Source organism: Trachemys scripta, chromosome 15 (assembly GCF_013100865.1).
Source record: "Trachemys scripta elegans isolate TJP31775 chromosome 15, CAS_Tse_1.0, whole genome shotgun sequence".
Taxonomy (NCBI): Eukaryota; Metazoa; Chordata; order Testudines; family Emydidae; genus Trachemys; species Trachemys scripta.
Window position 1 is genome coordinate 14303903 of NC_048312.1, and position 17434 is coordinate 14321336.

A 17434-nucleotide genomic window follows, 5' to 3' on the forward strand; every position below is an offset into this window, starting at 1 on the left:
AGAGATCCAGTGGTAGGACCATGGGTTCCACCCTGGAGAGAGGGGCGGGAAGCCAAGCCTGTGACCTGAGGGATGCATGTCAGAGCCACTAAAACAGGATCCAGAGAGTGCAGCCCCCCAGTACCCCTCACACACAGTCTGACTGCGGTGCTCATGATGTGTGGCCAGCCTCGCCAGCAGTCTCAGAAGCACTGCAGTTACAGTGTACGGATTTACCTTGCATTCAGCATTTCCTAAAATGGCTGCCTCTGCTCCTGTTTAATCCGGCTGGTATCCTGATTGCACCCGAGCAGTGCAAACCAGCCAGAGCATAGTGGTGAATCTAGTCCTCTCTCATATAGCTACATATTTATAGCCAACTCAGTGTGGCTATGCAGTATCTATAACTTCCTATCATTCGAGCAGAGGGAACAATGGAAGCTTGCTGGAGAGAGCTGTTTGTCAAAATTAAATCCTCAATAATAGGAATTAGAATTCAACATGCAGCAAGTGAAGGAAATTGCTTTGGGCTCCCTTTATTTCTATCTTCCTCACATTGTGAAAGCTCCTCTTTAAAATATTAAATGGCCCTCTGATTCTGGTGAGCCTGGACATGGTATATTTCTTCTTGCCCAGTTTATGGTGATGTTGGGAGTTTCTTGTGATGAGGTGCATTGTGAAAGGACATAGAAAAACACAAGGGACTTGGGTTCTTACTGCCTGGAGAGCAGGAATACCTGCCTCCTGTAATCCAGTCCAGTGTCAGCCCGGCTTTCCAGCTGCCTTTCTGATGTCTGCCCTACTGAGTTGTATCATCAGAAGGGCCCAGGTAATTGTGTGTTGAGTCAGCACTGTAGAGCAACAGAATTCAGTGAGTGAAAGGCAGCGAATCTCCTAATTGGCTGTCAGGCGGTAGGAGGAATTTGATGAAGCTATGAGAAGGGGGCAGGGAATGGAAGATTGGTCAGGCCTGGAGATATTTCATTGAAGGCCCAATGATTAACCCCCCCTGAATAGTAGAGATTTTTCCATCTTAAATAAAGGAATAAGGACAAAAGCACTTTACTGAAATTGATGCTACCCCAAGAGAGCCCCGGACCCTGATCCTCCATTGCCATTTATACCTGCGCAAAGTGAGTGTAAACTCTACCCTTCAGATTCAGTTGCATTTTATACACACTTCACACTCAGACTCAGGTCCCTGGTGTGTATGTTTCTGTCTGACCCGAAGCTGATGGATACCAGGCTGGGGTGTGGAAAGGCTACAAAAGTATAGGGAAAGAGAAATGCCAGTTAAAAGTAAATATAGGCTGTTGGTGGATGGGTGGAGAAAAACACCAGGTATCAGAGAGCTCAATGGCACCATATGCTGGAATTCTGCATCTTGACCATAGGGACCATTGCTTGTCAGTTTCACTTCTATAAGGAGGCGATTGAAAGGGGTAGCATGTTGCTTCGGAGCATCATACCCCTGCTTGGTAACATTCTCCACTGCACTGCTACTCCACTGGCTGGATCTCCAGAGGCAGGGGGTGGGAGAGCATTTAGAGTTTCATGAAACACTCCCTTTTTGTGAAAATAAAGTTAATTATCTAAAACCCAATTGCCTCTCACTTGTTGATGTTGTTCCTTTTTTTTTTTAAATGGATCCCTTTTATTTAATCTACTAATATTTTTCCTGGCTGAGAGATTTTGCTCAAAACTAGAACTGCAAAATTGTGATCCAAGTTCAGATCCCTTCGCCCTTTTAAAATCTGGTATCTGCGCCTGCAGTTTTGCTTCATCTCGTTGGAGAAACAGTGAGCAGTATTTCCAATTCAGATCTGAAGGCAGGTTTTGATTCTGACTCCTCCTCCCTGTCAAAGTCCAACAGATGATAGGAAGTAGGGGTTTGGTTCTGAAGTATCTCTGCAAGAGCTTCAAATCAAATTGATTAGGGTATGAGGACAAATCAGATACATCCAGTAGCACCAAACAAGTGCACTTACCATGCATTCCTGCAGCAATGATATGGGCACTGTGGAGGCACCTAATGGCTACATTTTGCTAACCTTACTCACACTTTGTAGTACCGTACTCCAAGAGTGGTCCCATTGACTTCAATGGGACACGTACTACTCAGCATCAGTAAGATATCGGAGTCTGGCCCTAAGTTATTAGTGCCCTAAGTACTTGACATACTGTTTTCCCTAGGTTCCCGAAATGCTTTATAAACAGGCAGCATGAAAAAAAAAATCAATACAAAGATACTGGGGGGAGGGAGCAGAGAAGGGAAGAGAAAATCCCAGTGAAAAACTGAGTAAAGTATTTACACCAACTTTTGCCATCTTCGCTATTGCGGGGTTTTCCACCCCTATTTGTATCACAAGCTTCCTTTAATCTAAAAAAAAAAAAAAAAAAAAAAAAAAACACCCCACAATGTTAACTCCGGGTCCCTCTTTCACCCCCCACCCCCACAAATAAGCCAGGGTGAGATTTGGAAACTCTAAGCCTCAGGCTCCGTGAGTCCTGACTATTCTTAATTGTAACATGGCAACATCCCAGCACAGTATGACATTATTGGTACCATAATGTAGCAACACAGTGTCACAATGGATTTATAATGAAGGACAAAAGTCATCTCTGTACGTGCAGCAATTAGCCCCTTTGATTTTGCCTGTACACCAGGGACAATCTCAGAAGCCACTAAGATGACTTGGTACATCCTCAGAGATTAAGCCAAGTGGACATTTATGAGAAAACAAATGCCAATATTTGGTAGTAAAGAGACCACCTGATTCAAGATCAGGGTGGTTTCTAAGAAGGTGTATGGAGAAAGAACCTGTCCCCTTCCAATACCTAGACAGACTTTTACTAGCTGGCTTAGCTTTGTTTATTTGCAAGAGGGAAACTGACACATACACAGAAGCTAACTTTTCAGCTAAACGTTTTTTGCCTCCCCCCTCCCCCCCAAATGTGCAGATTCGTGTCAACTGAAATATTTCAAATTTGTGTCAATTTTGACAAAGCATTTCAGTTGAAACACAAAAAGAAAACATTCCAGAAATGTCAAAATCAACATTACCAAAACAAAACATTTTGATTTTTTTTTTTTTAGGCTAGATTCACCAGGGGATTTAGGCATTATTTGCCAAGTGGGAGGAGGCAGTGGTCACAGACTCAGAAACTAAGGCCAGAAAGGACCATGATGATCATCTAGTCTGACCTCCTGTATAACACAGGCCAGAGAAGTTCCCCCATAATAATTCCTACAGAAGATCTTTTTGAAAAACATCCAATCTTGATTTAAAAATTGTCAGTGATGGAGAATCCATCACAGCCCTTGGGAAATTGGTCCCATGGGTAATTACTCTCACCTGTTAAAAATGTGTCTTATTTCCAGTCTGAATTGGTCTAGCTTCAGCTTCCAGCCATTGGTCATCTCCTTATACCGCTGTGGTTAGGGCCCTCAGCTGGGATGTGGGGCCCTGGTTTGAATCCACACTCTGGAACAGGGAATTGAATCCAGGTGCCCACTCGCAGGTGAGTGACTCTGTAGGCTGGTTCTTGGGATATTCTCACTTGCTTGCTCTCTCTCTCTGGCCCAGTGACAGTCCAGGGCCCTCATTTAGGAGTGGGTTAGGGTTAGAGTCCTGGGTTCAAGTTCCTACTCCAGAATCGGGATTCAAACCTGGGTCTCCCATCTCTGTGCTCTACCCACTGGGATGTGAGGCATATGGGGGGGGGGAGGGCAGCACCAGCACCACTTCCTCCTCCTCCATTTTGTGAATCTAGCCCTTCATTTTCCTTTGCCCCCCCCCCCCCCGCTTTTTTTTTTTTTTAAAGGTTAAAAACACTCAGAACAAAAATGTTTCATTTCAGGTCAAAAAACATTTTGCTTGACCCAAACCAACATTTTTCTAACTTTTTCAATTCAGCAAAAATTCAGACACACTTGGATTTTGATGTGACCCAAACAGAATTGTTTAGAACTGCCAGTGAACCAAAAACAGCATCTTTAGAATTGAACAAAAAACCCTGACATTTCCCTTCTCCATCCCTGAAGATGCTGAGTGCCTTTCCCACTCGGTAACAGAAGGGGGCAGTGTGCACCTTTGGATTCCATCCGATAAGTCCTTGCAATAGGCATAATGAAGGGAAAAGGGGGAAAAAAAGCAAAAGAAATCTGTTCTGCACAGATTGTTTGCTTCCTGTGTGTCTAAAGCTGCACTTGTTAGTCAGTGCCCCTGCCCTCTGAGGAATTCAGGTTAAAGAGAAAAATCTGCCAGCTGCTTTGCACAGGCTATTCAAGGATTTCAGTTTCTTTCTTGATCAATAAGTACCAACATGTTGTGAACTGAGCAATAAAGATGAGCTGTACCATTTTGGAAAGGTTTCAGTATCTCCGAATGGGGCAGTTACTCCACTAGCCCATAATGCAGAGAACTCCTACCTAATGCCAATCACTCAGAGTGAACTAGTCACTTAAATCTATACTATCAATTAGCAAAAAAAGGGAGCCCACAAAATGATCCTTGGCTAAAGAAGCAACTGGCTGCATGATGCGATCTGTCATAGATCACATGATGGCAGTTCTGCATTATTATCCCCATTGTACAGAGGGGATAATGGAGGCACAGAGCAGCGGAGTGATTTGTTCAAGGTCATGCTGTGAATCAGCAACTGACATGGGAATGGAATCTAAGGGCCTCCATCGGATCTCATTTAAGTCAGTGAAAAACTGGAGTCAGTACAGTTATACAGATGTAAGACTGGTGTGAGATGAGGGTCAGGTGCCAAAACTCCTGCCTCACAAGCCTGGGCTCGGTCCACTATCACAGACACCCCTTCTGCAGTTCCTTTGCACAGTGGAGCTAAATGAAGGGTAATGTGAGAGCTTCTCCCCAAAGCGTCCTTAACCCTAATACCACAACAGTATTATGACCAACTCTCTATCTAGTCTGTACAACAAACCAGGACTCGTTCCTGCTCCTATTTAAGCCAATGGGAGTTTTTTTTATTGACTTCAACAGTATCAGGATCAAAGAGCATAACAGGGCAGGCACGTCATCTGGCGCTTGTGCACCTTGCCCTGGTTGATGTGTCCTGCGACACTTAGTGCAAACACTGTTATCTCCCTTACACTGGCAGAATACTAATAACGAGTTTGTGCAGTTCATCTTAAACAAATATTGGGCAAGCCAGTCCATATGAAGTCTACTAAATCGATGGCCCGGTGTTGAATTACACAGAGGAAGAGGTAAATGCCAGTAAGACGATCCCTCAGATCTGAGGGCTTGAAGGACTCATTTGACCCTGCCAACTTGGAAGTTGGAACACATGCACAGCATAAAGCTCAGCTGTTCTATCACAGGTCCTAATTTGCCTCTAAAAGCCATTCCCGTTTCTTTCACTCCCACCCCCATTCTTATATATACCCAGAGTTTAGGAATTTAATAGAGAAAAATATTACGGTGAGATAATCGTCTATGCAAGTAATAAAAGGTAGACATTCATGCCTTATGCTCTGTTTAATTCTGTTTCCTAAGCAACAAATGCACTGGATATAGCTGGTGCCAAACCTTAAGTGTGTGAAGATCATTAAGTTAGCCCCTCCAGGAGTGCTGTAAGTGTATTATTAGGAAGTTTTAGATAAATTACACTGCCCATACTGTTAAGCCTCACCTGTGACTGTCTATTAGCTGCTAATTAAGACTGAAATAGTACATTAGTTCCCTATCTTACTTCTGTTACAGTTGATAAAATAGATAGTAGTGACTACGTACATTATACAGATTTCTCACTGGTCAATAATGGCTTATATGAACATTAAGGAACCACCATTCCCAGGAGCAGAATTCCTTGGTTGTATATTTGGTCAGCCAGGTATAGTAGAGTTAAGGGTGAAAACATTCACTCACACTGCTCTTCCAATGAAATAACTTTAAGACCATGATTCCACTAGGACTGATAGGCAAAAGGTGATCCAGTCAGTGGCAGGCCACCTTGCTTGGGCTCTAGATTTCTCCTTTTAGTAGGTGGTGTGCGAGTTTTAAGATGCCTACTTGAGAGAATGCCAAGTATTCTTCCACACCACACATGCCTTTGAAATCCACTCCAGTTCTTCACTGCGCTTTTCACCTACGTGGAATGGAAGTGCCTACTGTAAGACATACCACCTCAGTACACTATGGAGCCCAGCATAGCAAGTGGTCCCCAAGTGACTAAGGGTATGTCTACACTGCAATTAGACACCCATGACTGACCCATGCCAGCTGACTCTTGCTCGGGGCTCGGGCTAAGGGGCTGCTTAATTGCAACATAGACCTTTGGGATGAGGCTGAAGCCTGAGCCTGAACATGCACACTGCAATTAAACAGCCCCTTAGCCCGAGCCAGCGGACATGGGCCAACCCCGGTTTTTAATTGTAGTGTAGACATACCCAGGGCTGAAAGTCACTCCAATGGCTCTGCTACTGCAGATGAAATGACTGAATTCAACCATATAGTCCTCATCATGGGATCTATAAGCACTCATGGTCCTGATGAGCTTCCGAGTGTAACATGTTGTTACAATGTAATTATGCAACATCCCTTCCTGTGTCATTACAAACTGATAGTCCACTGAAGACGGGCATGGTGCTAGCACTAGCTAAGCTAACTGAATGCATGTTACCCCACAATGTTATGGCTATAAGAAGTTATTGCTAGTGAAAATATTGGCTTATACTCATTCCTTTGACTCCTTGTGAAATCTTGCATTTGGAAGACACGAGACTTGAAGCACCTGCCCCAACTGATCATCATCAGTTTATCCCATTCCCAGGCCCCCAGCCCTTGGCAATAATTTGTTACTTTCGCTATTGACATCTACTGTTAGGACATCCGCGGGCACAGGCTGGTTGCCCATGTGTTAAGTGCTCTAGAGGAGGGAACCTCTTCACCTCTCTGCCCCAGTGCACGCGTGCACCAAGCTGCAGGCAGTGTTTCCTGGGTATAAGTTGGGGCTGGCGGGGGCATCCAGTGGTGCAGTAACATCCCTCAACTACTGTGTCAGGGACACGGCCACTGCACAAACACCTCTCCTGTCCGCCAGCTACTCCTCGGGGGCCAGCACTTGGATAACACAACGCACCTTTTTAAAGGTGTAGCAAGTACTGCGGAATTGCTAGTTCTCTCCTCCAGCACTCCTAAAGCCATTGGGCCAGATTCTGATCTCATTTCCATAAGGTCAAATCAGGAGAAAACTCATTATTTAAACAACAAACAACAGCAACATGTAAACCCAAAGTCAGTGAGATTAGAGTCATGCCTATTATGTTTCTGCCCTACGTAGATGTAATTTCTTCAGCCACTACCCTTTCCTCTCCTATTCCACCTGTCCCATGCTCTTATGGCTCTAAGGATACGTCTACGATCGATCTATCAGGGATTGACTTATCGCATGTAGTGTAGACGCGATAAATCGATCCACAATCGCTCTCCCGTCGACTGCTGAACTCCAGCTCGGTGAGAGGTGGAAACAAAGTCGACGGGGATCCCACGCCGCGAGGATGCGAAGTGAGTGATTCTAAGTCAGTCTAAGCTACATCGACTTCAGCTATGCTATTCTCGCAGCTGAAGTTGCATATCTTAGATTGATCTCCCCTTCTCCCCCCACCCCGTGTAGACCAGGCCTAAGAGACATACTTCAGCCCTTAACACAGTCAAAATTAAGTCATTTATTTTAATGCCATCAGAAATCTAGATGGGCGACTATGAGGATTAATGGACGTTAGAGAACTGGTACTGTCAGTATAATGGCTCAGCTCCTCAGCTGGAGCGAATCCACAAAATTCCATTGAAGTCCGTTCACACCAGCTAAGGAACTGGCTCAGGGGCATCACCTCTTTTTAAACACTTTGAACACAGGCCTTCAGCACATTACAGAAAGCTCCGGTTTCTCATTCCGAAGGCTGTTGATCTCATAGGTAAATTGGACATGGGGCACACGGCAGTATTAGCTGTAACTACAGGTGTTTGTAATTTCAGAGTCAGAAAGAGCATGCGGAGACAAGAACTAGCTGTTTGCTGATTTCTTACCTAGATTATTTTTGTTTAAAGTGAGGGGGGGATATCATTTGTATTGAAGGAAGATGATGCGAATGACCAATGGAGCCGATAGGTCACTGACTCATTGGAATTACTCCAAGATACTTCAGTAAACAAGTCTGACCCTTCGTTTGTGCACGTAAAGTTGAAAACATGTTTGTCTGAGTGATTGCCTTGAATCAAGGCACTAGCTGGGAGGACAAGTGAGCAAACAAAGCCAAAAAAAAGAGCAGACTTAAAGCTAACATGGTTTTGTTCTAGCAGTAAAAATGAGAGAGAAAACCACTTAGCAAACAATTTACTGAAAAGCTACGGTACATCTCCTGCTACTTGCGTAACGGAATGTGCTTTGACAATGGGTTTCCAAATTTCTCATTTACTGTGTTATGAGCACATGTGAATTTAATATCATGGGTAAAATGGTTAATTAGTCAAGGGAAAAAATGTGCCTAGAGTTTGTAATATCTTGTGATCTGGTACGTTTTCCTTTGCTCTCATTCTGTGGTCCATAGAAATGCTTGTGGCATCTCTGGACATAAAGGGAGAAGGGTCCAAATGCCTCTCCTTCTGACTCATCATATAGGTGCTTTCTAGCCCCAGGAAAGTATCTTAGTACACTGCTTGGGAGTCAAATTAGTGATGGATGAGCCTGAAAAGATTAGGAATTAGCATGTAGACTGACAACTTCTGATCCAAGCTTCTTGAGTCCACAAAACTTGGTTTCACTTTTCAAGAGACCAGGCTTCTTGTGAGACATACAGAAGGTCCTGAATCTGGCTGGGATGGAAATACTGTCAGAACAGCCTTCGCCCCAGTAGCTCAGTCCTGGCCTTACCCCAAAGGTTCATGCAACTGAAAAATAGGGTGGTTCAATCTTGTTTTACCCAAAGCAGTGGGCTCAATCCTAGTCTAGGATGGAAGCAGCCCTTTGACTGGTATTTTGGTCCCCCTTTTCTTGTTTTGCAAGTGTATCAGACCTGGAACAAAAGGGGTAGGTACGCTGGAGGGTAGGGATAGGATACAGAGGGACCTAGACAAATTAGAGGATTGGGCCAAAAGAAATCTGATGAGGTTCAACAAGGACAAGTGCAGAGTCCTGCACTTAGGATGGAAGAATTCCATGCACTGCTACAGACTAGAGACTGAATGGCTAGGCAGCAGTTCTGCAGAAAAGGACCTAGGGTGGACAAGAAGCTGGATATGAGTCAACAATGTGCCCTTGTTGCCAAGAAGGCAAACAGCATTTTGGGCTGTATAAGTAGGAGCATTGCCAGCAGATAAAGGGATGTGATCATTCCCCTCTATTCAGCATTAGTGAGGCCTCATCTGGAGTACTGTGTCCAGTTTTGGGCCCCACACTACAAGAAGGATGTGGAAAAATTGGAAGGAGTCCAGCAGAGGGCAGCAAGAATGATTAGGGGGCTGGAGCACATGACGTATGAGGAGAGGCTGAGGGAACTGGGATTGTTTAGTCTGCAGAAGAGAAGAATGAGGGGGGATTTGATAGCTGCTTTCAACTACCTAAATGGGAGTTTCAAAGAGGCTGGATCTAGGCTGTTCTCAGATGACAGAATAAGGAGTAATGGTCTCAAGTTGCAGTGGGGGAGGTTTAGGTTGGATATTAGGAAAAACATTTTCACTAGGAGGGTGGTGAAGCACTGGAATGGGTTACCTAGGGAGGTGGTGGAATCTCCTTCCTTCGAGGTTTTTAAGGCCTGGCTTGACAAAGCCCTGACTGGGATGATTTAGTTGAGGATTGGTCCTGCTTTGAGCAGGGGGTTGGACTAGATGATCTCCTGAGGTCCCTTCCAACCCTGATATTTTATTATTCTATTCCAGGAGTTGTTTAATGGAGATGCATATGCTGATGAAGGGACCCTCGAAGTGCAGATTTTACCCTCCAGTGTGGAACGGGGGGGGGATCAAGCTGCCTTTGCTCATTGCACCCTGGGTCTGGGACTCTCAGTGTGTAGGCATGGGGTGGAAGGTAGCAGGGCTGGGAAATGGGGGGTGCATTGCGCCACCATAGGTGCTGGAACTAGGGGCAGCACCTCCTGACTTGAAGTGGTTTCCATTATATACAAGGTTTACAGTTTGATTCAATAGCTTTCAGCACCCGCTCCATAAAAATTGTTCCAGCACCCCCGTGCGCCACCTTTCTCCAAACATCCAGCAGGAATTCAACAACAACAAGTCATGCAGCCAGACATGCTGTTTTCATGGCCCCTTCCACTGCAGAAAACCTGGTTCTGAAGCCAGCATCAGTGGAAGAAACCCCAATACCATAGCTGCAATAGAGGCATGTTGCCAAGGCCCCAGGCGTAGCTAGAGGGAGGGAGTTGCTGTACATGTCCCTGCCTTCCAGTGGAATTCCCTAGATCTGGGCATCCAGCCCCCACTGCTTCTTCTGCAAGGGGGAAAACCTTTGACCATGGGAGAGCATGACCTGACCCAGCAGGAGTCTTCCACGGGCAACAATCTAAACATAAGCAGTAGCAAAGGGTAACAATTCACAAGGGTTTAACTCTTGTGATTAGCTCTCAGACACCTTAGTGTGGGGCTTGGCTCTGGGTTCACAAATTGGGATAGACACAGGGTGGACCGATGCAAACACTGGCAATGCATGCAGGCACTCAGACGGACCTTACACCATAACCGTACAGTCTCTTTATTTTAAATGCATGTGCCGTCAGCGCTAGTTGCTCAGCTCACATACTAGCCTCCACTGCCAAGTCAGATCAACTTGGCTTTAATGCTGGCTTGGCTCTGCCCTCAAATAGCTGTTGCTGTATCAGATTCAGGCCTTATGAAACAGGAGCTCTTGCCTGATTTCACACGAGATGGCTCAAAACCTTAACAGGGCTGTGATGCAGCCTGCGCTGATTGCTGGTGAGTAGAACAATGTTGTACCTGTTGGTGGCCAATGACCGTTTAAGAAGCCCTGGCCTCTTATTCTTCAGTCTCTACTTACAGCATTAGGGACTTACTGAGAGGAAACAAGGTTTGAATGGTGTGTGACTCAGTCCTGATTGGCTTTGTTTTTAAATTTCTTTGGGAGGTGCATTTTATCACTCGTGGGGGGTGGGGGGTGGGGTCACAGATTGACAGCACTGTACAGAGCTAGGCTTAGTGCTGGCAGCTGCATATCTCCCAGCAGCTCTGCTCACACACTCACTGTGTGCGATGGTGTGTTGCATCAGCACCTGCCCTGCCACTCTAGGCAGGAGCCTCTGCTGAGCAAAGGCTGGCAGTTGTGGCAAGTAGTGTGCTGGCTGGCTTTGTGGTCTCCCACCACAGCTGTGTTGTTCTATGGGACCAATCAAAGTGTGGCGGAATAGTGGGAGGCTTGTGAGGGCAGGACACACTTGGAAGAGGAGAACTAGGATTAGACTTATTTGCCAAAAGTCAAACTAATGGTCCTCCCTCTTGAGCGGGGAGCAGCTCTAGGATCACTGTGTGTGTAATCTGCACGATTTCAACTACATTCCAACCAATCGACTTAGAAATGGAGGAGTATCTCAGCTTTCACCGGAGCTGGACACAGTCTATCGAATGCACCCCTACTAGACATAATGACATGGGCCTCAGCCCTTTCATGTGTCCCTTTACTTCAATTTACCAACCACAGGAAAACAAATCCTGCTATTGGCTGGACATGTGATTTCTCCTAAAGATGGGTAAAAAAGATTATTTCTCTTTTTAACTACTTGAGAGCAGCTCCTGTACTACACAGATCAGGGCCCTGCAAGTACTTAGATAAAGACAGAATAGGTTGAATGCTCACCCAAACTTTAACCAGCTCAGCTACAGGCCTTGCATTCTCCCAGGACATGAAATGGTTCTTCTTTCTCTCTTATCACAGGGATGTGCAACCTTGCTCCCATTTACTTCAAGTCAAACTTCTGCTCAACTGAAGAGACAGCATGGGCTAGTGCCCAGTGTACCAGCCTACGAGCCCAAAGAGCTGGGTTCTCTTCCTAGGCCTGTCACCAAACCTGCTGTGTATCAGTTCACCTCTCTACATGCAATACGGCGCTATGGGCTCTGTTGCCCTTCTCTATTTGGACTTGTGGGAGGGATTGACTTGAGAATGGAATCCTAGGCCCGCTGCAATGTCAGAACAAGCGAGTGGCCAAGGTAAAACTTGCTAAACATCTGCCTAACAGGGGTGGCAGAGGACAGAGTCACACTGAGCCTGATCCACAGTGGTATTTAGGCTCCTAACTAACTTCCATTGCCGGGATCTGAGCCATTATTCTTCTGCGCATAAGGGGGCTTGTGCATTGGCTTTCAAAGGTGAAATCCTGGGCCTACTGAAGTTAATGGGAGTTTTGCCATTGACTTCAATGGATCTAGGAGTTCATCCCAAGTCTCTGGAAAAACTTAACACAACTTTATTTAAATATCTCAAAGCAACTTTCCGGCATCAGATTCTGGGATTTATACAGACTTGGAAGCTAAAAATAATTAGCATTGAGTTATGGATTCATCAAAATGAATGACAGTGTGAAAAAATGAAATAATTATACAGATGCCAATATAAAGCATGTGTGAGGCTTCAAACAGGATGCCGTAGTAATATTACAGTTTAAGACATACAGTACTCATTACGGCTTTAATATAATACATGGTAGTGGTACAGAGCGCAGTATCCTTTATTTGTACATCGCATCTATCAAATGCAGGAGAACGAAATCAGTGCACAAAGGAGATGGTTAGTGTGTGGAACTCCCCTTATAGAGCAGAACAGGCCATGCAGGATTTAAGGCTCTAACAACTATTTAGAGCCCAAGGCTGGTACTGCCTTGTTTAGCACCATTCAGAAGTACAACCCCAAAAAGAGTACTACCATGCAGTCATATCACTCAACAGGGACAATTGCTCTCTAGTTGTGACCTGTGAATGTTCCCAATGGGGACTTTGGTTTGGCCTACAATACATGTAGTTATTTCAGTATTTGAGAGGAACCAGCAGGAAGAATCCAGATGTGAGTGGCTTTTCATCCCTGGCCAATGTGGCACAGTAAGAATCCACTCAAAACGTATGGCTTTGAAGCTCAAAACTCTGGAGCTTCCAGTTCCATTTAGCTCTCAAAATGCTAGAATCTGGGGGGGCTGCATTCCCCCCCTCCATTTTATTTTCTCCTTGTCAGACTAGAAAAAGGGCAAGACCCACTTGCAAAGAACTGTTTGCATCATTGCTGTTTGCATAGCATAGTATTCCACTTGCTAGAAAAAACTATTGTACACTAAGTCTTCCTGGAAAAAGTGTGGTTTAAATTAAGGAAGAAAAAAAAATGCTTTTTTTGCAAAACTGAAAAAAAGTTTAATGAAACCCAGGGAACGTGGGGGGCAAAGGGAGGGAGAAAGTTTCAAGAAACCCAAAAGCACTAACAACCCTTAATGCAATAAATCTAAGTTGTATATTAAAACACACGCTCCCTTAGAACAGAGAGAAGGCCAAACTTCATGAATATTTAAATTACCAACTTTTTTTTTGTATGCAATGGAATTTAAAACAAAAATCATTCTATACTAACCAGTATTTGATCTCCATACTCTCAATCCCAATAAACTCGGCCCACAAATAATGAAATCTATACTATATTTACGCCAAAGCCATCCTGGGGTCAGTGCAGCTGGCTGCTTTACAAGGAGAGAAAAGGTTGATGGCCATCACTAATAGCATTTTGAGAGTAATGTTTGCACAAACCATAACAATAGCAATAATGTCTATTGTCTCTAGGCTTCAGAGCAACTAATGAGCTCATTTATAGCCCTGATGGAAGTAATTAAATCTGAAAAATCAAAGCACAACATTCTTGTTTAGTGCTCTTTGAAACCAATATTCTAATGGAATGCCATCAACAGCTAATTGAAGCACTAATCTTGCCCAGGGTTGGGCCCCTTGCCCAGATGGCTAATATATCATTTTCTTGTCTGGCAAGCAACATATTGCACTGACTGGATAGAGCCTAGATTAGATATATCTGTGTGATACAAAGGAAGCGTAATAACCTTTTCAATCAATATTTTGATAGCATAGACATTAACTGTCAATCATACTGCAAAATGTTTTGCTGAGGTACAAGGACATGTCCCTATCTTTATAAAATGATAAATCTGCTGCCATGTGCAAATAAAGGCTCCTACCAACTGGATATAAATGGTGATACAGTAACATTAGTAAGACAGATGCCCACTGACTGCAACAAGAAAAACGGGGAGGCCAAACAGCTTGCTTTTCCTTACCTAGTTAAATCACTTTATGCATAAAGGTCACAATTCTGCAGGAAATTTTCCTTTTAGGAGGATTGTACATATTGTGTGCCCTGTCAGTGGGAGGGGTGTAATTATATGGAAGATTCATTTGACAGGGATTTATGATCAATTTCACAGATAGGCGGATTCCACCTTATTAAAGTTGATTATAAGGTGGTTTCATTATTCTAAGTATTTGGGAAAGCAATCTTCTTTTATCCAGACCTGGAAGTTAAAAGTGTTACCAAATTTTACATGCCAGCAACATGTCTAATTGGATTTTAAATTGATAGATTGAATTTTAAATGGATTTTTCTGGCATCTTGTTTATTCTTTTTCAGCTAAACAAGGGGGAGGATACGGGCATCCATCTTAGCCTCTTAGCAACTTTGGTCTCCAGAGTTTATCTGCTGTTACCCTTTTTCCACCTTGTGTGCTCAGATATTTTCATCCAATCTTATGCAGACCCATTGTGCCAGATCCTGAGCTAGTGTAAATACACCCAACTCTGACATCGGTGGCGCTGTGCTGATTTGCACCAGCTGCAGATCTGTTTCTGACCGTCGAGATGTCCTTGGCAAGCACATGGAAGCAGGGAGGCAACGAAGCAGGATTCTTGGAAGAACATTCTTAAGGCATCCTATGATTTATACCCATGCTCCCTGAAAATGCATTTTGAATTTCACCCTTGGACCATGAATTAAGCAATGCTTGCAGCACATATTGCCTCTTGTCAAACACTGCCTCAATCGTGGAGTCTGTGGATAGCATAAAAGTCGACGTGGGGAGGTTGGTTGGATTTTACTCATACAAGCAACTGTGCAGTGCTGCTATCTATGCAAGCATGTAGAGGGTATAATAGACTCATGAATTACCTGTTCAGCAGCTATCTAGTCCTGTAGGAGCTGGTTAGATTATGCATGCTGTCTCAGTCATCCTATGGGAGTTGTATAAGGTTCAGTGCAGCTTGGTGAGAAACCAAAAAGGATAGTTTAAGAAGGTAATCCAATTGAAACGCTCTCGAAGGGCAGAAACTCAGCCTAGTTTCTCTCCAGCTGGGCATGTGCAACTTCAGTAGCCAGCCTTTTTATCAGAATCTTTTTAGTCAGCATTTTGCTGCTTAACAGAAACAACAGGTATACATCATTCAGCGATACCGAATGGGTATGGTGGTGAACAACAAACCCAGAGGAACACATGGAGCACCGGGGGAAAGCTTGCAAATGTCCAGCTTGCCATCAATAAGCCCTATTATTGCTCCTATCCTCTGGAAGGACACCGCATCCAACAAGATACAAGGCAGGATTCACTTTTCCAGGCGGCAGCACTGATCTCTACTGTATACTCCGCGCTCTTCCCAGGTGCAGGCCTTCCATTCACATCACATTAAGAGAGCCACGTATGCAAAGAGTGTGTGTGATGCAATGCAGACCTGAGCTGGAAGGTCATGGCAGGAGTATGCCGGCCCAGGCAGGCCAGAAAAGAAGCAGCACATTGGAACGTGTCCATAGTACAATATCTTCACATGGAGTAAACCAGAGTGCCATGTTGCAGGCTTAGTGATCTCCCTTCTGGAAGGGAACTATTAAATTGTATTATTTATTACATTAACCTACAGTACTTTTCAGCAGGTTGACCACACCATTCTTTAGGGTGGTTCTAACATTTTTTTGAAAGAATCCATTAAATTCTATAGATTTTTAAGAGCAATTTCAAAAGAATCTGATGGCTTTGGTCCATATTAAATTAGGTGGGAAATTTTTTTCCCCATAAATTCCTAGAAAATGTCACACATCCCATCACCAGTTGTCAATAAATTTGCCTTTAACAGCAGTGAATGTCTCCATTTCCAGTCTACCCTTAAAAATATTTTACCAACATGCCTTTGTGTTATTTTCCTGTTACCACCCCATCTAAATGTTTATCTGGCGCAATCATTTAATTCAAACATAGAAAGGAAATCATACTTGCCGATACTTGTTTCTTTGTTGCAGATAATTAAGAACTAGAGAAAGCAAACCCAAGTGGGGGTGGGGAAGAGAAACAGAGCATGCCCTATATTTACGCTTTACAGAATTCAAGTTTTATATTTTTTTATTTTGATGGATAATATCAATTTTTAGTTTTAAGCATTTTTAAAAGATTTCTGTTGATTTAAATTCTCACAGTTAGGGGAAATTATGGGGGTGGGGTGTCATTATTTAATGACACTAGATGCTGAGATTGAACTGTTAAAAACACAAACTGTCAACATCTACAAAGTAAATATCCTTAAATCAAACTCTGATCATTTCTCAAGCAGCATTTTTCTGATTTGTGCCATCTGTAAATTTCTGTTATCAATGGAAATATTTCCCCTCAATTAGTGTGTACAGTGAAATAAAAGTTTATCGACACATAGATAAAAAACGAATCTTTCCAAGCCTATTTATATTCTACCCAATGGGCTGTGCCGCCCAATGGGGTGTTAGCAATTACAGTGTTAGAACCCAGGATGTGGGGGAAGGCTGGGAAGACGTGTTAATGTGATAGCTATGTTCAGAGCTTTAGAGGAGTCTGGCTCTTAAGAATAATGAAATTGACCTTGTCAAAGTCCATCATTATTGATAATAACAAAGTTCAACAGCATTATTATAGGATTTCACAACTGTTAACCTTTATTGCTGGATGGCTAATTGTGACCCTCTGTGTCTCCTTCATGCCTAATTAGGTTTCGTTGTAAAGAGATAAAAGACTGTTTGTAGCAGAAGGCCATCTTTTTCTGCAGCTGAGTGAATTCATGAAAGGATGAGATTGTTGAGAGAGAGAAGACAGGAAAAGGCAGGAGGCATTAATAGACTTTAGAATAAAATCCTGACAGATTCAAATTGATTCTGCTGCCTGAGAAAATTGAGTGCAGAGGGAATTAGATTTATGCACTGTTAAATGTAACTGCCTGGCAGTATCCATACAGAAAGCTGTTAAAATGGTAATCTTTAGAGATGTACGAAAATTGTGTGTGAACAGACCAATGAACCATCACCGGGAGCATGCTTCTTATATCTGAATAATACAAGACAGTATTATTATTATTAATAATGTATTACAAACACTATGCATTATGTATGTAATTTAATCACAGCATCT

At 43.6% G+C, this 17434-nt stretch overlaps 1 protein-coding gene and 1 long non-coding RNA gene across 6 annotated transcripts in view; one reads left to right on the plus strand and one right to left on the minus strand.

Annotated features, from left to right (window-relative positions):
- Nucleotides 1–17434, minus strand: part of GALNT9 (polypeptide N-acetylgalactosaminyltransferase 9) — a 681070-nt gene that overhangs the window by 430268 nt on the left and 233368 nt on the right. The window lies entirely within an intron of this gene.
- LOC117888069 overlaps nucleotides 10819–17434 on the plus strand; it is a 29876-nt gene continuing 23260 nt past the window's right edge. For both annotated transcript variants that reach the window (XR_004648256.1, XR_004648255.1), the window contains exon 1: nucleotides 10819–10937. This is a non-coding gene — a long non-coding RNA (uncharacterized LOC117888069). The remainder of the gene's footprint in view (nucleotides 10938–17434) is intronic.